Source organism: Mastigoproctus giganteus, chromosome 3 (assembly GCF_048544385.1).
Source record: "Mastigoproctus giganteus isolate SK-2022 chromosome 3, ASM4854438v1, whole genome shotgun sequence".
Classification (NCBI taxonomy): Eukaryota; Metazoa; Arthropoda; class Arachnida; order Uropygi; family Thelyphonidae; genus Mastigoproctus; species Mastigoproctus giganteus.
The window spans coordinates 139,756,302-139,783,249 of record NC_143577.1 but is presented as its reverse complement, the minus strand read 5'-3'; the positions used below and the strand labels follow the sequence as shown (position 1 = coordinate 139,783,249).

Sequence of the window (26,948 nt, the reverse complement as noted above, 5' to 3'; positions counted from 1 at the left end):
ATCGACCTATCAGTCTGACTTCAGTGGTAGGGAAAATCTTGGAGGCAATGATCAAGGGTGGAATTCAGGATCATTTGGATAGAACTGAAATTCTCAAGGATACTCAGCATGGTTTTGGAAAGGGAAAATAATGTGTAACAAATCTGGTTCACTATTTTGAAAGGGTCACTCGTGAGCTGGATTTAGGAAATAATTTCGACATTGTTTATTTAAATTTCAGCAAAGCTTTTGACTCAGTCCCACATGAGTGGTTGCCTTATAAGCTGGAATAGTTTGGAATCACTGGGAAAATCCTTAAATGGGTAGCAGGATGGCTTCAGGGCAGGAGGCAGACGGTTGTGATAACTAGCTATTCCTCAGATTGGGTTGATGTAAGAAGTGGGGTTCCCCAAGGATCAGTATTAGGACCACTGTTGTTTTTAATTTTCATAAACGACATTGATGAAGGGATAGAGGGTGTGATGTCTAAATTTGCAGATGATGTTAAAATTGGTAGGGTAGTTAATGATCACTGCCAAACAGAGAGACCTAGATAGACTTCAGGAATGGTCAGAAAAATGGCATCTATGCTTTAATCCAACAAAGTGTAAGGTATTACACCTAGGAAACAGTAATCCCAAAATAACTTATTCACTTGGAGTTCAACTAAACCCAAGTACTGGAGAATGAAATTCACACTCTGAAATTTTCAGAGCACTGTAAACAGGTTGCAAGGAAGGCCCATGGTGTCCTATCGATGGTTTATCAAACTTTTGCAAGTAGAGATAGGGACGTTATAATCCCATTATATAAGTCTTTGGTTAGACCACACTTGGAATACTGTGTTCAAGTATGGAGACTGCACCTAAAGAAAGACATCGAGCTTCTTGAAAGGGTGCAAAGACAGGTAACTCGCCTGGTGAGATCGGCAAAAGGGCTTCCTTATGAAGAAAGACTTTGAATATGTGGGTTGCAGAGTTTGGAAACTAGACACCTTAGAGGATGTTGTTGTTGTTATCTGGTTTTTAGGAGCATTGGCAACTAAGGCCATATTGCTCTGGGGATATGCGGTGGTCATTTCCACACCCTCCATATTTGGTGGCTCACGGGCTTGAACCCCCGGTCTAATCAAGAAGCGTGTGCTCTCAAGGTGGGCTATGGAGGCGCCCACCTTAGAGGAGATTTGATTGAGGTGTTTAAGACTCTGAGAGCCATCAGTAAAATGAATGAGGATGAAATTTTCAAGATTATAAATGATGCTAGAACTAGGGGACAAATTCAAGTTATGGGGGGAGATGTTTAGACTGGACTGCAGGAAGTTTTATTTTAGCCAGCGAGTTATAAATTACTGGAATAAGTTGCCTACATGGGTGGTAGAGGCTGACAGTTTGGGGAAATTCAAAGATTATCTGGAGATGATAGGTTTAATTTCCTTTTCTTTTATTAATTATTAGTTTGTTTTTTTTTCATTTTATTCGGGGTTTTTTTTTGGCTGGTGCAGCATAAGCCATAGGCTTTCTTGCACCATGCGGTCATTACTAATAATCTCACGCATAACTTTATCTCACGAATAAATGTATAAAATATATACAAAATTTTTTTCTTAATTTTGTTTCCCAATTTCATCGGTACGTATCACCACTATGACTACAAACAAATCACTGCATGAAGTTTTAAATTTTTTTAGGAAGCTCTGAATTCCGAGTGCCCAAAAAATTTGTGTGCGTGCCACTTTGGGCACAGGTGCCATGAGTTTGCCACCCCTGCCCTACAATATCAAAAATTATAATAATGTTGGGATTTCTCCGCTTTGGGTTTTTCTGATTCCAATCCCAATTTAGTCACGTCTGGGTGGCTTCAATTTTTCTCAAGTCCTCTTTGCTGGTAAGTTCTACTGACACCATTATTTTGGTTTTGCATATGTTGTTGACTGATTTCTTTCAAGTGAGGTTTCAGTTTAGTCATGGCAGTGTCTTTCACTGCCTCACTAGATTTGAGGGTAGATTCTGGTTTAACCTTTAAGATAACTATATTTGTCTAAGTTGGGACTCATTTTTGTTGGCCCTTACTACCAGGGCATGACTGATAGTGTTCATATTCTTGTAATTATCTTTCTCTTCTGTCACTGTCTCAATCTTTGCTTTTAGGACTATTTTCTGCATTCAGTTCTATAAGTCTGTTCCAATATAGACCAACAGTTCACAGAGAGGCATAGTGTTTGAGTTGGGGGGGGCACTTACAGTGGTTCACCACAGCTGCGCTGTATACTCTGTGCGGTAAAACAGAACTCTGTGAAAGCCGGAAGTGTGAGTAGTGTGTTGAAGCAATGGGATTATACACTAGCTGATCAGAAAGCCTCCTAGAGAGTTACCAATACATTTAGTCCAGCGGTGGGCCTGAAAACACCATTTTAGGACTGTCTAGCGGTGGACCTGCAAAACACTGTTTTAGGGCTATATGGAAGGAAGATTTGATCTCGCCGTGATGTCCACCATAACCTCAAAACACATCAATCATACTGCATGATTGAAGAGATGCGGGTTGCCGGAGCTTCACTCTGGAAACATCAATCATGCTGCATGAAGAGATGGGGGGTTGCTGGAGATGCGCTCTGGAAACATCAATCATGCTGCATTAAGAGATGGAGGGGTTGCCAGAGCTTTGCTCTGGATACTAAACATGCATTCCTCCACTTCAACCCTCCAATAAACAAAGTGGTGGTGGTATTGCACTGGTTGATAAAAGTCATCTACCACCTAGTACTGCCCGGTAACAGAGAAGGCAGCATGCCTCTGTATAGTATGGATACCACACCTCAACCCCTGCTTACATTGATTCACACCTGGGTGGTCACCAGTATACTAGGCACCGTATTTCAGGACTTGCACATGGGGTTATACCCAGGGTTACTAATTCTCACCATTGAAGGTGAACCAGATTTAGCTGTAATAGAAATGGACTTTGCCAAAATCAGTCCTCTTAGCTCAAGTGTTCACCTGAATATCAGTTCCATCAGTGTTTTAGAATCCCAGTTAGTAAGCCCAGCTTGTCATGCCTGAGAGAATGTCTGTGACAGCCTCAAGGATCAATTACTAAAATTCCAGTACACTCTGTCGCTAACATACGTAAGAGATACATTCCAGGAGTTACAAAAAGTTGAGTTTTATGTCACTCGGAAATGACTAATAAAATATTGCTACTATATCCCTGATATGCCAAAATTACAAAAATCACATAATATAATCAGAAGAATGAAGAAAAAAAGTTATATATCATAACAATTAAAAACTTTATCTGGGGAAAGCAGTGAAGTAGTATCGCTTTCACTTAGGTAGCACCATGATAATGGTCAAAACGAAATTTTCTTTAAAGAACTTCACAGAATTAAGTTAAAGAGATGCTGTTACGCCTTACAAGATGCAAATTAAGCATGCACTACATGATGATAGTGTGTTGAAAATGGGTGGACAACGTGAATTTCAACTTCATCACAATAACCCAATTTGCAAGAAATATTACATACAAAAGCTCCCACTTTGCTCTCAAACAAAACTGAACTGACACTACAATCCATAGAGAGTAATTCTTCAAAGAAATAGCCAATGGGACACAGCCCATGTGGATTGAACGTGTGAGTTTCTCTGAAGCGTTTCAAAGTAGTTCACATGTCAAATATTTCAAATTTTTGAAGCAGAAAATGAAATGTCAACTCTAGTTATTTATCTAGATTCTAGTTATGCTGCAAGTTATTATCCAACATAGTTTTTATGGGAACAAAAATAAAAATTTATACTTATTGCTCCTTCATTCAACTTCACTCTGAAAAATTGTACAGAAAGTAACTTTACAATTTCGCTAAAAAAATTTACGCAAGTCTGAAGTTATGTAACTCGGGCCTATGTAAGTCAGGGACTAACTGTACTAACGTTCAATACAGATGTGATAGAAACACGTTTATTATTTTCATTTTTTTTTTTTTTTTTCCTTTGGAATCAGTGGATTAATCTCCTTTGTAAACTGCAAATTTTGCTCCAATGACACAAAAAAATATATATTTTGTTTCTTGATTTTGGTCAGTGTTATTACATGAGATAAACAGACGTGGGGTGTTTTTGTTTTTTTTTGGCTGGTGCAGTATAAACATGCTTTCTTGTGTCACTTGTCACTATTAATACTAACATCTCAGTTAATAATCAAAAGTAATAATAATAATAGCATTAGTAATAATCAAAGCTTAACAGCTTTGTTTATTACTTCCCTGAGCTCATTTGCAGTTAGTCCCACAGAAAAGAATTTAAAACTATCTAAGACTTCTAGAAAAGAAAATTCCCTCCCTTTACCCTTGATAATAGTTATAACTTGAAGTGGTCAGTTCCACCTTGTAGTTCCTTATTTGTAGAGCCTTGATGCATGAAGAGTCACTGATAGTAATCAGATCAAAAGCAATTCTCTCACTTATGCAACATGCTCTGGTAGAAAACAGTCATCCAATAAATCCATAAAATTTCTTCTACTATTTGATTGACCATTCCACAAGTTCTGGTTAATATCCAGAAAGTTGAAAGCCTCCCCCATTATAAGGCATTCTGGTTTGCTGGCATACTTTATTTTTCTGCAAAATAAAGTAAACCAGTAAACCACACATTGGTTTACTGGTTTACTTTATAAAGTAAACCCATAAAGTAAACCACACATTGACAAATGCAAAGTACTGCGTATGGATAGCAGTAACTCTGGAGAAATGTACCAACTGTGTGTGTGTGTGTGTGTTTAATGGTGCATAAGCTACACTGGCTATAGTGCACCTCCAACTGTGAGTAATGGAGAATGAAAAGGACTTGGGGGTTAATTGTGCAGTAAGATATGAAATTTCCTGAGCAGTGCAGAAAGGCTCCCAGAGCAGGTCATGGAGTATTGACAATGATATACAGGAATTTTGCTAGCAGGGATAAGCAGGTAATTATCCCCATGTATAAGGCAATAGTCAGGCCACACCTTGAGTACTGTGTACAGGTCTGGAGGCCTCATTTTAGGAAGGATGTAGTTTTGCTAGAACGAATACAGAGAAGGGTAACAAGACTGGTGAGGGGACCAAAGGAGCGCTCTTAGCAAGAAAGGCTTAAGTTCTGCAAATTGCAGTGTCTGGAGACTAAGCATCTGCAAGGTGATCTGATTGAGGTGTATAAGTTTAATTCTGATTGAGGTGTATAAGTTTAAGGCTCAGCTGGACAGGTATTTTGAACGAACAGAGGGGTGAAGTGGAAGTGGTTTTTTTTTGGCTGATGCTGCATAAGCTTGCTTTCTTGCATCAAATGCCTCTACTAATGCTAATAAGGCCATGAATGGTTTGAGCAGGCTCAATGCTGATGGGATTCTTCTTCAGATTACAAACATGACTGGACATACACTCAAATTGAGGAAAGGCAGTTTTAGAACAGACATGTGGAAATTTGCCTAAAGGCAAATTTCCACACGTCTGTTCTAAAACTGCCTTTAGTGCACCTCCAACTGCTATAGTGCACCTCCAACTGTGAGTAATGGAGAATGAAAAGGACTTGGGGGTTAATTGTGCAGTAAGATATGAAATTTCCTGAGCAGTGCAGAAAATTTCCTGAGCAGTGCAGAAAGTTTTAGAACAGATGTGTGGAAATTTGCCTAAAGGCAAATTTCCACACATCTGTTCTAAAACTTTCTAGAACAAACTTCCATCAGGGGCTCACATCTGGTGCGTATGGGCTTGGCATGCCCAGGGTCCTGAGCTAGTTATCATCATTCTTCTTTTTCTTGGTGATTCCCCTCTCTCTCTCTCAGGGTAATTCAGAAAAAAATTTTTTTTGACTGGTGCAGCATAAGCCTCGGCTTCCTTGCACCATATGGCTAATAATAATAATATGTCATTGTAGAAGTGGACAGCTTAAATAAATTCAAGGCAGAACTAAACAAACATTTGGAGCGTATGGATACGTGAAATGGGAAGTTTTTTTTTTCTGCCTAATGCTATATAAGCTTGCTTTCTTGCATCATATGCCTCTACTAATGGTAATGCTAAAAACATGATTTGTTCAATACACCTAGCAATGAAAACTGAGTGCTTGAATTGGGCCAGAATATGTGGTTTCTGTTGCATTAACTATATTATCTTTTAAAATAAGACACATGGAGTTTTCAAGGATCAAATGATGCTTCATAACTTTTTTTTTTTTTTTTATTTTGTTTTGTTTTTAAATTTGTTAATGAAATTATATCCTCCCATATACCTTTCCCCTACCAATTTTTTCTAAATTGGTAGGGGAATACATAACTTTGTTTTCAATTTGATCTACTAGCCTATGACTTTAATTTACGAGACAAATAAATATACTTACTAGATAACAAATATCACTTTATTGAAATTAGCTGTAAATGTTAAAACATCACAATCTAGCAAGTTTAAATCATACTCTAGTACGATTTACACTTGCTGAATGGTATTAATATCTGCTCACACAGAATTCTATAATTTGGCTTATTGTATCCACTGTGCATATTTTTCTGAAAATTCCTTGCTGTCAAAGTGGATGGATGGGAGGTGGATGAATTTGCTACATGAAAAATGGTAACTGGTGAAAAAAAATTTTGCCAATCCCTTGATAGCATGTAACAAAGTTGGTGCATGTGATCAAAGGGCTACATAGCTTCTGGAGCATGATGCTTATCATAGAGGTAATTATTGTGGAGTAAAATTGTTAAAAATTGTAGTTATTGTTTAATGGAAATAACTCACAAAGACAACCCATTATGAGTTGTGATTAGAGAAAGAGATGCATAGAGAGAATGCAGTCTGAACTATGCCCAAGGGGCCCCATGTGTTCCGGAATGTTATGCTCATTATAAAGGTAATTATCAGAATAAAAGTATTTTAAATTTTTGTTAATTCTTAAATGAAAACATGTACAATATAAAAGATGAATAACTTATATAAATAATGTTTAATAAAAGGCTTTTCACATAAAAAAAAAAAAAAGCTGCTTCACTGATAACATAAGTGCATTTCTGTTCCATATTTAAGGAGGTGACTTCAAATTAGTGTTTTGAGCATCATTATTTTCTCCCTGATTCTCCTCTACAGGAACAGGGACTACCTGTAATTGGACAAACACTGTTGGTCCCAGCATTGATCACTGTCTAGATCCCCAAGGCCAGTCTGCCACAGCCTACACATGGATATTCAGTACAGCCTGCACACTAAAAATATGTCCTTGCAGACTGAAATGGCTTCTAGTTGATATATTTATTTTTAAAAATTTAGCTCTTGGATTTGAAATTGTTAAACTTCTGTTAAGTTTTTTAAAATGTTAACATAATAATTCCAATAGTTTTGTTATTTTCATAATCAGATCAGACTTTTCATAATTTAATTATTTAGTGAACAGAAAAAAGAACATCGTTCATAATTATTACTGATGACAACATGAATTTGATTAATCGAACCTTAATTTTTTTCCACAATACATGTTAGGAATATTATCTCGGTTTACCGTAGGCAATCTTACGTTAAGATAGGTATGTGTTAAGCAGCAAGGCAACTATGGCTGTGAACTGTCATTATATTGCCTGTAATTACACGTGTATCTAGGCTGGTTTGTTGAAAGAAAAAAACAGAACTTCTAGAAGAAAAAAAAAACCAATTCCATACATCGGTGAGTGGAAACGAACTCAAGCCATTTCTATCCAGTGTGGAAGGAATGTGATTATATGAACAGTGCTAACATAAGAAGGAAGATGATTATATGAACTGTGCTAACATTAAGGTCTTATGTATTCGGCTACCCACTGGCAGGTGAACGTAAATGCCGATGGCTTTCTATTTTCTCAAGCAATATCTGTATTAGATAGGAAAACAACTTTACAGGAATGTAGCAAAATAGATATGTTAAAATTTGTCAGAGGTTAATAATTCAGTCTGTAGCAGTAGTGGCATGTGAAGCAAGAAAGCAAGTGTATGAGCTTATGCAGCATCAGCCAAAAAAAAAAAAAAAATCACACCAAGCAACTCAGAAACCTATGGCAGATATAAGCTAGTCTGTAATCAGGTCACAAAGGAGGTTAGGCAGGCGAAGGCAGATTACGAGAAATCGTTGGCAAAAGATGCTAAGAAAAACAGTATGTCTTTTTCCATACTAGTTCCAAAACAGTTTGGAACTAAATACATTTGGTGAGATTGCCATATTATCCGAAGGTTGAGGAAAAATGTTAATAGGTGGGGGCTAGGTTTACTTCCTTGCATCATTTTATCAATACTAATTAACCCCGGGGGCTCACATCTGGTGAGTATGGGCTTGGCACACCCAGGGTCCTGAGCTGGATATCATCATTCTTCTTTTTCTTGGTGATTCCCTTTTGACTCTCTCTCTCTCTCTCTCTCGGGGTAATTCGGTAATTTTTTTTTTTTTTTTTTGGCTGGTGCTGCATAAGCCTCAGGCTTCCTTGCACCATATAGCTAATAATAATAATAATAATAATACTAGTAATATAAATTCTCCGTTTTCAATACTGAATATGAAACTGTTTATTCAGAGTTGTGAATATAAAAAAAAACTTTTAAATGACATTCCTTCATTTCTAAAGAGCACATTATGTTAGGTCAAAATTAATACATCACCATATGGCAATTTTTTTTAGAAAGAAACAAACCAATATTCTACAAGTTCACACTTTCAAAAGCATACTATGAATCCATAACATTGTACACAAGATCAGTGTAGTGCACTAGATCACTGAAATCATCGCGCAACAATCTGGCGCACCAAATGACATTTCAAATGCAACTGCAACTTTTTTTACAGGAGTCCCCGGTACACGAGTATTCATTATCCGAGTCCCCGCATTTACGAAGATTTGAAAATTAGAGAATTAAAGCTTTTTCCCTTGAGAAAATTGACCAAGCACTTGAATATTTTTTGTAAGAACGATCTTCTTCATGATCATGCAATAAAACTTAAGCGCGAAGACATAACGAAATGCTACGACACAATTTTATCTGAAAAAATACAGCTAAAAAAAAAAAAAACACGAAGTCTGGATTCATTCTTTATTCGTACAACTTAAAAATAGTGTAACTTCAATAAACTTTACTTAACCTTACATTCTGCAATATATTATAACAAAACATGTCTAATAAAATAATTTTCTCATTTTTCAGTTCCTTCATCCATTTTCTACTATATACAAGTACATAATAAACATTACTATATAATATCGGTGTAGATACACAATAGACAACTGTTAAAGAAAAACAACGGTAGTAGTGGAAAAGGCATCATTTCATCTTTATCTCATATTGTGCTCATCCTACACAACGAGTTGCCCATGTATTGCACGACTTTGAATAAGTAACGCCTCACTAATAGAAAAGACTTTTTAGCATTAGCATTTAGCATTAGTAGAGGCATTTGATGCATGAAAGCAAGCTTATGCAGCATCAGCCAAAAAAAAAAAAAAACTCCACTTCCACTTCACCCCTCTGTTCGTTCAAAATACCTGTCCAGCTGAGCCTTAAACTTATTTAGGCTATCAACCTCCACCACAAGGGATGGAAGTCTGTTCCACCAACCAACCACCCGCTGGCTAAAGGCAAATTTCCGCACGTCTATCCTACATCTGTCTTTCCTCAATTTGAATTTATGCCCTCTCAGGTGATTTTTCTGAGCTAGAGGAAGAATCAGCATTGAGCATGCTTAAACCATTCAAGGCTTTATACACCTCTATCAGATCACCTCGCTGGTGCCTAGTCTCCAGACACTGTAATTTGCAAAACTTAAGCCTTTTTTCGTAAGAGCACCCCTTTGTTCCATTCACTAATCTTGTTGCCCTTCTCTGTACTCGTTCCAGCAGCTCTACATCCTTCTTGAAATGAGGCCTCCAGACCTGTATACAGTACTCTAGGTGTGGCCTGACCATCGCCTTATACAATGGAATAATCACCTCCTTATCCCTGCTGGAACAATTCCTGTATATCATTGACAATACTCCATGAGCTACTCTTGCAGCCCATCTGCACTGCTCAGAGAACTTCATATCTGCCTGCACAACCACCCCCAAGTCCCTTTCATTCTCTACCACTGTCAGTGTAGTACCACAGAGTTGATACGTTGCTCTGGGGTTGCTGTTTCTCATGTGTAGTTTACATTTGTCAATGTTAAACTTCATTTGCCACCTCTCAGCCCATCTGCTCAACCTTTCCAGATCCTGTTGCAGCAGCATAGTGTCAGTAGTGTCCTTGACAACCCTGCCAACCTTTGTATCGTCTGCAAACTTGGACATTAAGCCCGACATACCATCATCAATATCATTTATAAATACAGAAAACAATAATGGACCCAACACTGAGCCCTGAGGGACTCCACTAATAACATCAGTCCACGATGAGCTGTGTCCATTGATTACCACTCTCTGTCTTCTCCCCCTCAACCACCCCTTTATCCATAGCAGCAATTTGCCTCCAATGTCACACTGCTCCAATTTGTGTAGCAGTCTTCCATGTGCAACAGTATCAAAAGCCTTTCTAAGATCCAAGTATATAATATCAAAGTTATTCCCTGCATCCAGTTCTTTTGTGACTGCATCATAGTATCCAATCAAGTTGGTCAGGCAAGACTTCCCCTTAACAAAACCATGCTGTGTCTGAGCTATAACTGAAGTATTGTCTAAATGATCCTGCAGTGCTTCTTTAACCAGTGCCTCCATTAATTTTCCTGGAACAGAAGTTAAGCTCACAGGTCTATAATTACTTGTGTCAGCCTTTGATCCTCCTTTGTGAATTGGGGTCACATTTGCACATTTCCAGTCTATGGGTACCTCCCCTGAGTCCAAGGAAGCTCTCATAATTATGGCTAAGGGTTTGCTTACTTCCTTTGCTGCCTCCTTTAATATAACTGGATAGATTCCATCCACCCCGGGTGCCTTTCTTGTGTTTATCTTCAACAGTTTCTCCTCCACTTTACTCCCAGTTATTTCAAGATTCTGTAGCTTACTGCTAGAGTTGAATACACCTCTGGCATTCCCCTCTCTGAATAACTCCTCATGTGTGAATGTCGATGCAAAATATTCATTTAGTTTGTTAGCTACCTGAGCAGGATCATCAACACTTGACCCATCAATATCAAGTGGACCAATCTGATTCATCCCCTTCCTTCTAGAGTTTACATAAGTAAAGAACTCTTTGCTGTTATTTATTCGCGGTGGGCACCGCCACCCAGACATCAATCTGTTTCAAAGCTAGTTGGCTTTTCATCGGTGGGTGGAGAGGTACCCTTGTATTGCAAATGAAGTTTTTCTTTAAGAGTTGCCTATAATGTATCTACACCGATGAGCCAAAACATTATGACCACCTTCCTAATATGATGTTGGTCCTCCACGTGCAGCCAAAACATCTCATACCCGGCGAGGAATGGCTCCTACAAGATTTCTAAATGTGTCTTGTGGTATCTGGTACCAACAAATAACCAACAGATACTTTAACTTCTGTAGGGTTCGTGGTTGAGACGCCGCAGATCGGAGTTGCTATTCCAATACAAACCACAGATGCTCGATGGGATTGATGTCTGCGGAATTAGGAGGCCAGGACATGGAAGTCTTCCTCATGTTCCGCGAACCAGTCTCGAAAAATCCGGACGGTGTGGCATGATGCATTATCCTGCTGAAAGACGGCACCGCCAGAGGGGGACACCGTTGCCATAAAAGGATGTACCTGGTCAGCAATTATGTTTAGATAGGTGGTAGACGTCAGAGTGCCCAGCACATGGATCATGAGAGGTATGCGGTATGAGGTATTGAGGGTCTAGCGGCTCCTGGGATTGCTCCCATCTCCGCGAATGTTCTATGTATCGGTGACAGTACCCTGTCAAAGCCAGAGATTTAGAAGTGTGTGGGTCATGAGTAGTGTTATATGTTGTGCCCATTATTTATCCGGCTTACTGGCCGCCAGGCCCCTAATGGGACCAGACGTTGCCCATACCTCGCCACGTGGAGGCTAGCCGGGTGTTACCATTGAGTCAATTGTACTCTGGCAGGTCCTGCCACTTACTTTCCTGGGATTTTAGTGGCTAGGACCTAAAATAAAATTGGAACGACCGCGGTTGATTTTAAATCAAGCCTGTTTCTAAAGTGCCTAAAAGGTTGGGCGAAATTTTTTGGTGTATTTTAAATTTGGACGTGTAGGGCTATACGCTGTGCAAGAAAAAGTGCTGGGAGGGGAGAGTGAAGGCTGGGGGGTGAAATAGGAAGAAGAGGGTCGATAGGGTAGGTGACCCCCATTTTTTCAGTGAGGCATGCCTATGCCCCACCAGAGGGAAGAAATGGTGTGGCAGGGAAGAGAGGCGACAGCAAGCCGTCACCTCTCTCCCCTGCCAGGAGTGGGAGTAAAAGAATTGCACTGCACAAGAGAGTGCAGAGCATAGAGCCAATATTGCTCCGTTGAGGCAGCAACTTTGAGTTTCTCTATCTTCGTTGGTCTTCTCTGTCATTGATAGCCATATTTTTCCTCAGCTATGAACACTGGTCAGGTCCATTGTTGGTCTGTTAGCTATGGCTGTGGTTCTCTTCATCATGGGAAGATCCGCAGCTCCATGGGGTTATTGTTGCGATCGCTGGTTTTAGATGATTAGTAGTAAGCAGGTTCCTGGGCGAGGTTCTCCTTGAGTCCTCTCCACTCGTGTTCTGTGTCTCTCTTTTTTTTTTTTTTTTTTTTTTTTTTATCTTCTTCTGTAGATGGCTATCAGTGTTTTACACCTACCAAATAGTTTTTGGGCATATTCCCTTAGCTCCCTGTATTCCTCAAGTGAGTCCAATAGATGTGATTCCAAGTTCTTGGGGAGGTAGTGTATTGCAGTGATCAGTCTGCACCTGAGGTCCTCATAATGGGTGCAATCATACGTAATGTGCTCCCAGCACTCAAGCTCCCCACAGGCACATCTCGGATCCACCTCAATCCCCAGCGCTGCCAGCTTGGCTTTAAAGGCCCCGTGACCAGTCAATAAATAGGTGGTGTATAAGCCAGGTTGAAACCAAGTTGGGGGACTGGGGTACATCCTGTCGATGTTCGGAATGAATTTCCTGGTGATATTTCCCTTATTTGAGTTGGCCCAACGCTCCTGCCAAACTTGCATCAGGTGTTTTTGCAGCCTTGTCTTTTCATTTTTTTGTGGTGCATTAACGTCCACAGTATAAGCCATGGTATGTACAAGGTATTTCTTTCTCTATGTGGTAGTTCATTCCCCTACGCATGATCTCTAAGTCAAGGGGAAGAGCTCCGGCCAAGACCTGCAGCGCGTGGGTACTGGTTGTCCTACAAGCACGTGTAACTGTCAGTAGGATTGTTCTTTGCGTTGCATCAAGGATGCGTCGGTTTACTACAGTTCCTGTTTTGGAAAGCCATATTGCTGAGGCGTAATGATGATCGGTAGGAAGGTTGTTTTATAAAACAATGACAGGGTGCGTTGGTTTAACCCCCAGTCCCGCCTGACGATCCTAGCCACCAATCCAGAGTATCTTTTGATTTTGGCTCTGATATAAGTTAGATGGTGTTTAAAGGTAAGATTACCATCCAGTATAACTCCTAAATATTTTAACTGGGTCACTAATTTTATTGTGGTAGGTCCCACCTTTATTTGTGGCGGTCTACGTATATCAAGCTTGCCTTTTAGAGGGACGGAGGACGTCTTTGTTGTTGATATCGTCAGGCAGTGGGTTCTGGTCCAGTTTTGCAATATCAGCATTGCCTGATTGGCCTTTTCCTCTAGCTGGGCCCGGCTATCTGCAGCAATGGTGAGGACCAAATCATCAGCAAAGGCCTGGGAGCGCACATCACCGAGGTGCAAAGCCAAGAACCCATCCAAAACCATATTCCACAGGAGCGGCCCCAGAACAGAACCCTGGGGACAGCCCCTGTGGACATCACGATTCACTCTACCATAAGGTGGTTCCACGATGATGCGTCTCTCGGAGAGATATGACCTAATTATGGAGTATAAGTTGATCGGCACTTGTGCCAGCCTTAGTCTTGCCAGTACGCTCGGCCACCAAATGGTGTCGAACGCCCCAGCGAAGTCAACGGAGATGGCTAGAAGATATTTATTATTGCAGTTTGCTGCTAATTCCGATAGGCTACGCAAGGCTTCCACAGTAGACGAACCCTTCTTGAATCCGTATTGCGATGTCTCTGTGAGTTTCGCTGCCTCGTAATGCTGATGTATCCTTGTGCAGAGTAGTCTTTCAAGCAGTTTGCTTGCAACCGGCAGTAGGGCTATTGGCCGATAAGAGTTTGGCAGGTGGGGTGGTTTGTTCGAATTTTTGGCGATTAATTTTACCTTTGCTGTCTTCCATTTTTTGGGGAAGATGCCCTTAGCCAAGCAGCTGTTATATAGGTGTAAGAGGAGGTCTGAAACGATCTCCACGGTCTTCTTAATAATTTCGGGTTCTAAGTAGTCCAGGCCTGGACATTTATTATTTCTTATCAGGGTTGCCATTTGTTGTAGTTCATCCCGTGTGAAGGGTGGCTCCTTAGTGTCTGTTAAATAAACTTCATTATCTTGACAGATGATAAGTTGCTCTGGCAGTGTTGGCTCTATTGGTTTCGGGAAGATGGCATCCAATATATTGCTTATAGATTGTTGCCACGTGGTGGTATAATCACCTTGTGGTGTCTGGGTGGTTGAAATGACTTCCCCCTCTGGGAAGTTTATTCGTCACTATCTTGTATACCACACCCCAGGGTTCGGTGTTCCCTGTTGTGCTAACAAAGGTCTCCCAGGCCTTGCGTTTGCTCCTGACGATCGCATTTGTGTAGCTGTTTCTGGCTTCTCTATATCTTTCCCTTAAAGCTTCAACCTCATGGGCCGGCCATGTGCGCCTTGCCCATTGGAATTGTTTTCTTCTTTTAATTGTTTCCCATCTGAGCTGTTGAATTTCCAGGGTCCACCACGGGGCAGCCCCTCGGATCAGGCTTCTTCTTTTTATTGCTGCATTGCTGGCTTCTGTTATTATCTTGGTTACTTTAGTTTGGGTTTTATTGGGTTCCTCGAGCTGATTTGTCTCAGTTAGATGTTGGGCCGTTGCTGGTATTAGGATTTCCTTAAAACGTTCCCAATTTGCTTTGCGAATGGCATAGCGGCTTTGTATTTGCTTGGATATTGGGGCTCTGTCAAGTGACCTTGCTATCTGATAGGTAATCATTCTGTGATCGGACGTTGTCCACGAATCCCGAACAAGCCAATCCTTTATACAGCCTGCGACGTTCCTAGTGGACAGCGTGACGTCGATCGTGGCCTCCCACAGTGTGTTACAGAACGTGGGCAGTTGATGCGGCCGATTTAGTACCATGATCGAGGAGTTAGAAAGATATTCGTATAGTATTTGCCCGTTCCGAGTTCCGCTTCTGTCCGGAGTCAGGCTGTGCCAGGTGGGGGATCGGCAATTGACATCTCCCCCTATGATTATTTTCTCGTCCGGGAGCAAGTCTACCAAAACTTGAAGGTATTGTGTAGCTGGGGTAATGTCCTCCCCCGGTCTACAGTACAGTGCCACTATGTAGAACTGGCCTAGCGGCGTCAATACGTGGGCACAAGCTGCCCATGACGAGCATAGTTGTTTAACTTTCGTGACTGTGTAGTCTGGGTTGCGTACCACTACCGCCGCCCAAGGGGTATCTTCCTCTTCGTGTACTATCTTATATGTGATTGGGTATCCACACACCCGTTTAGAATGGGTGTACGGCTCCTGGAGTATGAGAATGTCTGCATTGATTTCGTCAGCTTTTATCCTTAGCTGTTCTGCCACTGCTCTGGCTCTTTGCGCATTTTGTTGGATGATCTCTATTTTGGATGTATTATATTTCTTATTGTTTGTCTCCATAGTCGATTCTCTTTTGGTATTGACCCTTTGCTTTGATATAGACCGGGCAGTTTGGATCTCTGATCGAATGTGTGTATTCCATTTTGGCTGCTTTACAATTGGCACAGGTTGGATCCTGTTCCCTGTTGGGGCAAGTTTTGTACTCATGGCCCTTGCCAGAGCAATGGCCGCAAGTAGGCGTTGTCTGAGTACAGGTGTGGGTTGTGTGTCCGAACTTGCAGCACCGAAAGCATTTCGGCACCGCTGCATGCTCCCGGAACCGGTGGGTTCCCCATTCTATACATATTCTGTTGCATTTTTTTCAGCTGTTGCCATGCAGATGGGTCTAGTTCAACTACCCAGTTCCTATTGGTTCCCGATCTGGTACCGGTTGAATACCTTGGTGTTACCATGCATTTTTTTGTGCGTCCTGGGCTAAATTCCTTAGATTTCTGGTGACAATTTCAGTTGCTAGTTGTTCAGGCGTTACGTCTTGGTCTACATTAAATATTATAATTGAAGGCCCACGCTTTTTTGGCGGCTCCGCTGTTAGCCCTATCTTGACAAGTTTTGGGTTTTCCATTATTGCCTGTATATCTTCCTTATTTTCTGTTTCTATTATTAATCCTGTGCTTCTTGTTTTTCTTATTGTTTTATTTCTAGTAGTCCTCAAGTCATCTTTCATCTCTTTCATAAATTTAACCTTCAGTTCTTCGCTGGATTTGACATTTTCAGTGTTTTCCAGGGTTGTCGGTCTGAGAACCACCAAGTTTGGTGTTTTCAAGAGTGGCTGCCTTTTTTCTTGTTGCCCTTCTTCGTTTGGTTGTAACTGGTTTGAGCCATTCCTCAGCGCCTGGACATATGTGGGGGCACGCTGTTGCATTTGATTTGCCCCACATTGTTCGTAGATTTGTATCTTCACGTTTGCCTTTTCATTTTCTAGGAAGGTCTCTATCAGCATGGCTTCCATCTTACTGAAAATGTTTGCAATCCGCGATCTAATACCTGTTGTAATTCTGTTTGATGGTTCTTTGAAAACATTCTCTAATGCCGTCTTCAAGGCTAGAGATTTTTCATACACTGTGCCTTCAGGCAAGGTAGGATCCAAGGGAACTTCTGTTGACTTCTCTTCTCCGGTGTCCTTTGTAGATGGCATATTCTCTGGTTGGTCCCTTGCTACAGTTTGGGAACATGTTCCCCCGCTCAGACTAGAGTCAATCTCAGAGCCTTCTGATGGACGAAAAATAACTATGTTATCAGTGTCAGACTGGAATTCAGGAGCCCAGCGAACAGAACGGCGAGCACTCTCACGATTCCCAAATGACTTCGATAAAACTGGTTCATCCTCTCCAATCAAACCACTTCCAACAACCTCTGCAAATGTATTATATCTAGGATTCAAACTTCCTGACTCAGTCTGCGTCGTCAACAAATTATTAAAAAGTTCCGCACGAGCCTCATGCTCGGCTGAGCGTACCTTTAAGCGCTCATTGTCCACTAGTTGAGTCGTATTCACTGCTTCCACATCTGCCCAAAAGCCCAAGATGCGACTAGCAGCAACAGCAGTAACCCCGCTGGATTCTGAAAACAAAAAATCTGTGAGGGCTTTTTTAGTCTTTGAAACCGCAGAACATATTCCAGAGACCTCCTGGACCTGTCCAGAAACGGGATCATCATCAAGTGGGGAGTTCAATATCGATTCCCATCTCTGTGTCACTTCTCTCCGATTCTTATCTGATACAAATGAACTGGAAGGATCAGACACGTCTACTTCCTCTAGCTCCGTTAACGTGGATGAGTCCACAATTAGCTTAGGGGGGAAAACTACATTATCTTTATCCATATTACTGATTATGTCCCTGTCTCCATGAGGCACCACCCTAGGGGTCAAAGGAACCTTACGACCTTTTAATGTTTTAAAAACCTCGGGAGATCTTAACGCTGATGACTCCGAGTCAGTAGAGGTACCTTCCTCAGAATCGCGTTTACCTTTTTCCACGTCAATAAAAACAGATTTTTTCCGTTTAGTTTTACTTTTATCACCCTTAGAACTTCCCTTGATTGATGTAACAACATTTTTACCCTTTTGTTTCTTACGGGGTTCAGGTTTATCCCCAGACTCGCCAGAGAACACCCCCCTCTATATCCAAATCCCCAGCTATCTCCCTACTAGATTCTATATCCATAATGTATGTTTTGTTTAAAGAAAACTACCACGATTCTCCTTATCTCTAATAAGTCCTCTTCTTCCTGTAATAAAAGTTCTTTATTTATTTATTAAAGGGATCCTCTTCTGCTTGACTGTCCTGTATTCCTTACACTTACCTCTCACCTACAATAAAAATCTGGTTCAAAATATATATATTTTCCAACGTTAACCAATGGGCAAAATTCAGCATAAAAGTTTTGATTTTGCCTAAACCTAGTTCCTGTATCTTAGCTCCTAATCACCAGATGGAGCTAGAAAAAATCTTGAAAAATAAGTAATTTCTTTAAGAACTCACCTACCAAAGATGAGAACCTCAATCCCAATAGTTAAGCAGATATTGAGTTTTAAAGGTTTGCTAATTTTAGCCCAAAACCAGCCCACCATAAATCCTATGTTAACCTATGGGAAAAAGTCCATCCATAGGAAAACATTGAATTTTCAAATTTTAATAACAAAATTCCACCTGAGATTATATAACCACCACAGATAGGTGTCACTATCCCTGTTATAGTGTATCCCTGGACACTTAAAAAGAATTAAAGCCAGGCAGCCATCTTGTCCCATATAAAGTCTATGGACCAATGCAACTTCTATGGGAAAATTCACTATTGGATTTCCACAATGCTTTTCCTATGGAGTAATGTTTCTCTATATGAAATGAGAGCACAAATTGTTGTAAAATTTAAATCAGTTATTTCTGTGTAAATATTCAACCCCAACTCCCAAAACTTAACCTCTAGACTCACCACCTCATATATTTTCACTGACACATATTTTTCCAGCTCAGGGGTTGCTAAAGACGCACAAACACATCCAAAACGTAGGAGCACATTTTACTTGACTTCACACTAGTGGCGCTGTCCACTGGACCCAGGGTATCCCAGCAGAACATCGCCCAAAGCATGACACCGCAGCCACTGGCTTGTTTTTGCCATGATGCATCCAGACGCCATCACTTCCCCAGGTAAATAACACACACGTACCCTGCCGTCCATATGATCCAACAGGAAACGTGATTCATCGGACCAGACGACCTTCATCCAATCACTCAAGGTCTAGTTTCGATGCTCGCGTGCCCATTGTAGGTATTGTCGCCAGTGAACCATGGTTGGGCACCGATCTGCGGCTACGCAGCCACATTTTGAGCAGGGTTCGATGTACTGTGTGTTGTGACACATTACTCCTGTCATCAGCATTCCAATTACAGGCAAGTTGCGCCACAGCTGCCCTTCTTTTGCCGCGTACCATCCGGGAGAACATTCGAGCATCGATGACCCGTGGTCATCCAACACCTAACTGGCGATTCATCGGTTTTCTTTCCTAGGACCACTAACCACGGCTAACCATGAACATTTGCCATGAGCTGAACGCTAGAACTGGTTGTTCTATGAACGATGAGTCTGAAGTCTGATTCTGTTACTGTACAGTCGATGAGGTGTTATCATATAGTCTTCTGGAGAACGAGCGTTCCGTTACTATATTTTTAGCAATACACCTCTGCTTGCGACGAATTCTTTGTTTATATATCACAAACAAGATCGCAGGACCCGAATAGGTTTCCCTGAATTGGTTCCTGAAACGCCAAACTTTCAAAATCCGGGATATACTGTGATAAGGCCGACAGTAAAGAATTTTCTGTATGCAAGTCCGTAAAGTAGAGCATTTCTTCGTCTCTGTTTCAACACACAAAAAGACCCGATTCATACAGATATGTGGAACCAAAACAGGAATTTAAAAGTTCACTGCGTTTTTTTACATTTTGGTACTTCTCTAGAAACATATTTCCAAAAATCTTTTTCTGATGATCTGGCTTTAAGGAAGATAAGGATAAGGATCTCTCTCTCTCTCTCTCTCTCTCTCTCTCTCTCTCTCTCTCTCTCTCTCTCTCTCTCTCTCTCTCTCTCAGGGTAATTCAGAATTTTTTTTTGGCTAGATTTTGGCATAAACCCAGGCTTCTTTGCACCATACGGATAATAATAATATTTTTGTAAACGATCTTGCATATTTGCAAAATGTTTAGAATTTTTATTTTTATTTTTTTTTTTTGAGATCCTTAGCCATTGCCAAAAATTGATATTTATATGCAGAAACTACTAATCACGTCACCAAATTCAGATCACTTTAATTTTCTGGTAAAATCTGACAAAACAGCCAGATCACACAACCATTATCTTGCAGCTGCTGATAATCATCTCCCCATTGATCAGCAATTTTTTTTTAATTTCATTCAGAAAATTTGTTTAGATAGGTGGTAGACGTCAGAGTGTAAAAATATTTGTAGAAACTTACTCCGTCTCAGCACCTCACATCTGTGTATAATATCAGATCTGGATCCTTTTCATCGAGTTGTATTTTGAAAAGTCTCCTTTGAAGGGATTGTCCTCTGACGGAATTCACGATTTCGAAAGCTAGATCCATAACATTTTTAGTATTTAATCTTTTTGTGGCTAACACTTGTTGGTGGATGATACAGTGGTAACTCAAAAAATCTGGGAATTCGTCATCCTTTGGGCACATTGCGATGAAACTGTTAAGATGCCCCGTCATTGCTTTAGCTCCATCTGTTGTTATTCATACGGGCTTAAATGGAAGCAATTTAAATTTTTCAATAAAATTTTTGAATCCGTTAAATATATCAAAACCTCTAGTTCTCTCATTGAAAAGAATCAGAATCATTGAAAACCATACAAATAAAAACGAGTAATTGAGCTGTATCACTATCGTCTGTAGATTATTAAGTTTTGTAAAGAAAAGGACACACAATTAGCCAATTGAGCACGCAATTGCTCGCTCACATTTTTACACATTTTTTCGATGCATCGCATCAAAGTATTGCGAGATAATTGTAGACCTTCAACAGCACTTTTAAGCATTGCAAATCAAACAACAGCACTTTTAAGCATTGAAAATCAAACAACAACATTTTCCTTTTATCATTACAAAAAAGTATTATAGTTCTCACTCTTGATGAAAACGATATATTTTACTCTTTTTCGTAGTATTCATAGCTTGTGCGTGGAGGGTATAACCTCCTCATGGACGGTACAACCTTACGTAGCTTGTACATGGAGGGTATAACCTTACGTAGCTTGTACATGGAGGGTATAACCTCCATGCACAAGCACATGGTGGGTGACCATACAGATGTGAACCAACGTAAGCAGGGGTCGAGGAGTCTGGCACCTACACCACATGGAGGAATGCTGCCCCTCTGTGTTACCAGGCAGTACTAGGTGGTAGATGACTCTCATCGACCGGTGCAATATTACCACTTTGCATATTGGACGTTTGAAGTGGTGGAACCCATGTTTAGTCTGCAGAGCTAAGTTCCGATGAACACTTCCCCATCTCTTCCATCATGCAATATGATTAATGACTTTTGAGGTTATGAGGAAAAACGTGGAGAGATCCAATCTTCCTTACATTTCGAGAGTACAGCTCTAAAACGGTGTTCGCAAGCCGACCGCTAGTTAGTACACTGGACCGAAATTATTGGTAAATCTCTAGCAGGCATCTGGATCTTGATACCTGTACTCTGCCGGATAGTAACTGGAGGGAGTCCGAGTAGTGTGTATGCGGGGGCATTGTCGAGGCCACGTTGTGTCAAGGATCTGTGTAAATACGTACCATATGTACGCCATATCCAAAAATTTCATTACTTCATACAGCATTTCCCACCCACTGTTTCTTACTATTGAATACACCATGAATTGCCAAACTAATAGAATAAGCTTATCTGCGAAAATATCTAAACCTCCCAAACACTTCCTAATTCATTTCACAAATATACGTGATCTCAATTCTAAACCCAACGATGTTCATTTCCACTTGCAGCCTGCCAAACTCAATGTACTTTTTCTGACAGAATATCAGTTATCGGTTGATTCAACTACTGCTCATCTCAGTTACCCAAATTATTCGCTGTATGATTCCTTCCGCCTCAAAGGTGGTACTTGTGCCACCGATATTCCATGTTAGAGGCTTGATAATTTGGAATCTCCTCTTTTCGAACTTCTCGGGCTTAAAATTTCTGTACCTCATCGTGTCAAACTCATCTGTTATCTCTAACGTTCTCCCAACTCCACTAATCACTTGGAGCTCTTTGACTTCTTCTCCTTGCAACTTGACTTTCACCGGCCCACCTTTCCTAACAGTGAGGTAATTTTCCTTGGTGATTTTAATGTTCACAACTCCAGCTGGCTTCGTTTTCCAGTCACACCGACCCAGCTCGTCGAGATGCTGAGGCATTTGCAATTACAAATGGCCTTGCATAGATTGTTCATTTACCTATAAGAATACAAGACAGTCCTAACCATACAGCCAAAACACTTGATCTTTATCTCACAAACAACACTTCTAAGAATGGGATTACCTGCGAGATTTCTTTTCTTCTTTTCCTTGGTCAGATTACTGTTTCAAAACTTCTGATGTCAACATTTGCTCTGATCATGTCAGTGAAATTATTCTTTCAGGAAAGGAATCCTTTATCCCACACTCCACTTTCTCGTTCAACATCTCGTTCTTTGTCTAAACCTTGGTTTTCCAGTAAACGTGCTAATGCTGTTCAAGAGAAGAACGTCGTATATCGTAATTGGCTTGTTTCTAATTCTTCAATTTCATTTCCTGCTTAAACCAAAGCTCACAACAATTGTAAAGCAGTTATCAAGCAGTCCAAACTAGTGTTTGAACAGACTAAGAGTAGAAACCTTGCTTGTTTCCCTAATGGTAGCCGAGCATTCTGGTCTCTTGCGAAAGCTATTGGCCACAACTTTTGCCCATCTCGGCTCCCAACTCTGTCCAAACCAGATGGTTCTGTTGTCACTTCTGTTTTCAGCCAAGTCCAGCCAAGGATAGAGCTGACCTGCTAGTATCCCATTTTTCTTCCAACTCATGTATTAATGATCTCGGTAAAACACCTCCCACCATTCCCAGCACGCTCCATTCAATGCCTCCTGTGGTCTTCCGTCAAAAGGATGTCAGAAGGATTTTGTCGAATCTTGATGCTAAGAAAGCTCCAGATCCTGATGGTACTTCTCCACTTGTCCTCAGAACCTGTGCTCCTGTTCTTTGCCGCCTTTTTTCACTTTCTTATTCCAAAGGTGTTTTTCCTTCTGCTTGGAAATTTGCTCATATGCAGCCAGTTCCTAAAAAGGGTGACATATCCCTCCCATCCAATTATCGTTCCTTTGCAATTACTGCTACACTTTCTAAAGTAATGGAGAAATCAATTAACCGCCATCTCTTAAACTACCTGGAAACCTTCCGTCTGATCAACGATAGCCAGGATGGATTCCTTCAGTGTAGATCCACTGCTGATGTTGTGGCTTCTGATACCCATTTATGGACTAATTCAATGGAAAAGTTCGGTGAAACATAAGTAATTGCTCTTGACATCTCAAAGGCTTTCGATCGTGTTTGGCATAAAAGTCTTCTAAACAAGCTTCCATATTATCGTCTGCCAACTGTTTTTTTAATTGGTTATCCAGTTTTCTCTCTGCTCGCTCACTAAAAATGATGGCAGATGGCTCTCTGTCTTGTAACTTCTCCACTAATGCCGCTGTCCCCTAAGTTTCAGTTCTTTCCCCCACTCTTTTCCTCTTGTATATTAATGATCTTCTTCCATTGACTGGAAATCCTATCTGTAGTTTTCCGATGATAGCACATTGCATTCCACTTTCCATTTTGAGACATCTTGCCCTGCTCAATCAGTGTCAACTTCTCGATTATCTGCTAGTAACTCTTTAAATACCGATCTCGAGGTAATTCTCCAGTGGGGCAAAGACAACTCAATAGATTTTAATCCTTCTAAAACTCAGTCTTGGCTTATTTCTGGCAAAAAGGATCCTTCTGCTCCTCTGCTTATCTTTGGTGACACTCCGATTTCTGGAAAAATGATATATCTCTTTTGGGGATTACCCTGACTTATAATCTCTCTTGGCACAAGCACATTACAAATATTGCTTCTTCTGCATCTAAAAAACTTGGTTTTCTCTTTGGATCTTGCAATTACTTTTCTTCCAAACAGCTGTTCACGCTGTATCAATCGCAAATTCGCTCTACTAGGGAACACTATTACCACATCTGGGGTGGTCCCCCAAAACCTCTCTCAAGCTGCTTGATTCCGTTCAAAAGAGGGCAGTTAGGTTAATTAATGATTCATTTCTAACAGAGCCTCTCCACTCGCTGTCTCATAAACTTACTGTTTCTGCTGCATGCCTCTTTTACAGATATTTCCATGGGCACTGTTCTTCTGAATTGGCTTCTATAATTCCCGCTCTCTCTTTCAAAACAGTCTGAACCCGTGCCGCCACCAGCCAACATCCATTTACTGTCCAACTTCAAACTCACCGAACCAACTTTTCGTCTTCCTCTTTTATTCATTCAACTGCTGTTTTGTGGAACAACCTTCCTTCATACGTATTTCCTGAAAATTACAAACTTCAGAAGTTCATGTCCAATGTCAACTTAACTTCTTTCGTCTTCTTAACCTCCAACCTACAAGCACGATTTTAAGTACTATAAGTTCTAATACCTCTCGTATTAGGAGTTTACATAAAAAAAAAAAAAAATTTTTCACTGCAGTCGTACAAACCATTCTGAGCAATCGGATTTCCAATAGTCTTTTTGCCAGTCTGTTTCCTGTTAGGCTTGGCACACCCAGGGTCCTGAGCTGGTATTATCATTCTTGTCATTCTTGGTGGATTCCCTTCTCTCTCTCTCTCTCTCTCTCTCTCTCTCTCTCTCTCTCTCTCTCTCAGAGTAACCTGGGAATTTTTTTTTGGCTGATGCAGCATAAATTTCGGGCTTCCTTGCACTATATGGCTAATAATAAAAATAATAATAATAATAAAAATAATAATAATAATAATAATAATAATAAACCAACAGTAACACCAGACATTACAACCATCCTGTGTTCTTCGTAGCAGTAGCCGTCACGGAGTGGAATCCCCCAATCAGGGAGAAATAATATAAGAGCAACAATAAATAATAATAATAATATTAATAATCAATATCACATCGATAACATTGCTTCCAATACATGGCTCACAAGCGGGGCGCTCTTCCCCGAGGCTGAAGGATTCATGTTGGCTATTCAAGACCAGGTAATAAGCACCAGAAACAATAGAGTGTAGAGTGTGTTTAGTGTCAAACGGCAGCGGGGGTTACCCCATCTCTGCGTAGTATACATTGTGGGTGTGAAACAGAACACTGTCAATGCCAGAGGTTTAAAATTGTATGGATTATGTATATGTGTAGTGTCGTGTACCGTTGTTCCTCTGGCCATTTATCCACTGGGGCCCTAATGGGACCCAACGTTGTCCACACTCTGCCCTGTGGAGGCAGACCACATACCCAGTAGTTTAGATATTATTTACTCTGGCAGGTCCTGTCACCTAGTTTCCTATTTCAGTAGCTAGGACCTTAAAAATAATAATAAAAATAAATAAATAAAATAAAAAAATTAAAAAAATAAAATAAAATAAAAAATAATAAAAAATTAAAATTAAATAAAAATAAAAAGGGGGAAAACGCTAGAATTGGTAGCCAAAAGTCGTGCGAGGTTCAATTTTGCATGATTCAATTTTGATGTTTAGGGCGTACTCTGGTGACAAGTAGAGTGGGGGGGGTGGAGAATGAAGACTGTGCGGATAAGACAGAAGAATGGGGACGATAGAGAAGACGACCCTAGAGGTCAGTGGGGCCTGCCTAGGCTCCCACCAGAGGAAAGAAGGGGTGGCAGGGAGGGGAGGAGATGGACATTCGTCAACCCCACCGGGGGGACGGTATAAAGTAAATCGAGAGAGGGAGCTCGATTTAAATGGACAATAAGGCACTTTGCAGCAGAACTGCACTGTCAAGCCCAGTGGTATCTGTCTAGCCTCCACAGAGGTCTGATCAGATAGTTGTCGTTCATGAGATTCAGGTCCCATCTATGCTATCTTGATTGTAGTCTTTGCAAGTGGCAGTCAAGTCCACTGTTTGTCACCAGAGACCACAAACTATAATTTTTTTTTATTTTATTTATTAACACACAACTGTATATACCTTCTCAAGATATATTAATAAATTTATATACAATATTTATATACAGATTTTATATACATACTCTTATATATACTGTAGTCTTTCTGTACATTGATAGTGTGTGTCCTGATATGAAGGGTGGCTCCTAGACATAAGCCCATCTCCACCTTTTACTCCTGTGAAAGCTCAGAACGTCTGCAAAACAGGCCTGAAAAAAAGAGCGTTATGTCAGGCCATTTCGCCACCATGGATTAACCAACACCTGGTTCAACCATTCTCTATGTGTGCTGTAATGCACAAATCCTGCACCTACCGGAAGTAGTGCTATACTGGTAGGTGCCAGCAATCCCGCCCCCAAGGCTGCCCAAACTTGGAGGCCAGCGAAAAAATAAAAAAATAAATAAAAAAAATAAAAAATAAATAATAATAATAAAAAAAAAAAAATTCCAACTAAGAACAATGTATACTTGTTGAAACAAAAGCAACATTATACAATTATTTACATGTAAATAGCAAATACATACACTTAGAATGACATTAACTTAACAATAACACTTAGAAACGTTAACATTAACACTTAGATTAACATTATCTCCACTTAGAGTCCATCCACAAATGCAAGCCTGCATTTGGGTATCCAGGAGCAGAAGATCATCTCGCACTGTAAACAAGAAACATCCTATAAAGATGACATTACACGAAGTGTTCTGTCGTCAAATGTGCAGCACTTCCCTTAATTGGTATCCTGCAATAGATTTCTTAACTCCTGTCTTCTTTTAAAAACTTTGGCTGAGAATTCCTGAAGCAAAGCAAAGATGTCCCACCTCTGAACCAAGAGAGGTAAATTATTCTCCGTGAGGTTTGG

General features: G+C 40.5%; 1 protein-coding gene across 6 annotated transcripts in view; it reads right to left on the bottom strand.

Annotated features, from left to right (window-relative positions):
- Tsp97E (Tetraspanin 97E) overlaps nucleotides 1-8,892 on the bottom strand; it is a 340,699-nt gene extending 331,807 nt beyond the window's left edge. For 2 of the 6 annotated variants that reach the window (XM_090370674.1, XM_090370675.1), the window contains exon 1: nucleotides 8,653-8,891. The gene's annotated coding sequence lies outside the window, so the exon portion shown is untranslated. Of the gene's footprint in view, nucleotides 1-8,620 lie in introns of all 6 variants that reach the window. The other 4 variants (XM_090370673.1, XM_090370671.1, XM_090370670.1 and 1 more) reach the window with 4 other exon arrangements.
- Between the last annotated feature and the right edge of the window lie 18,056 nt (nucleotides 8,893-26,948).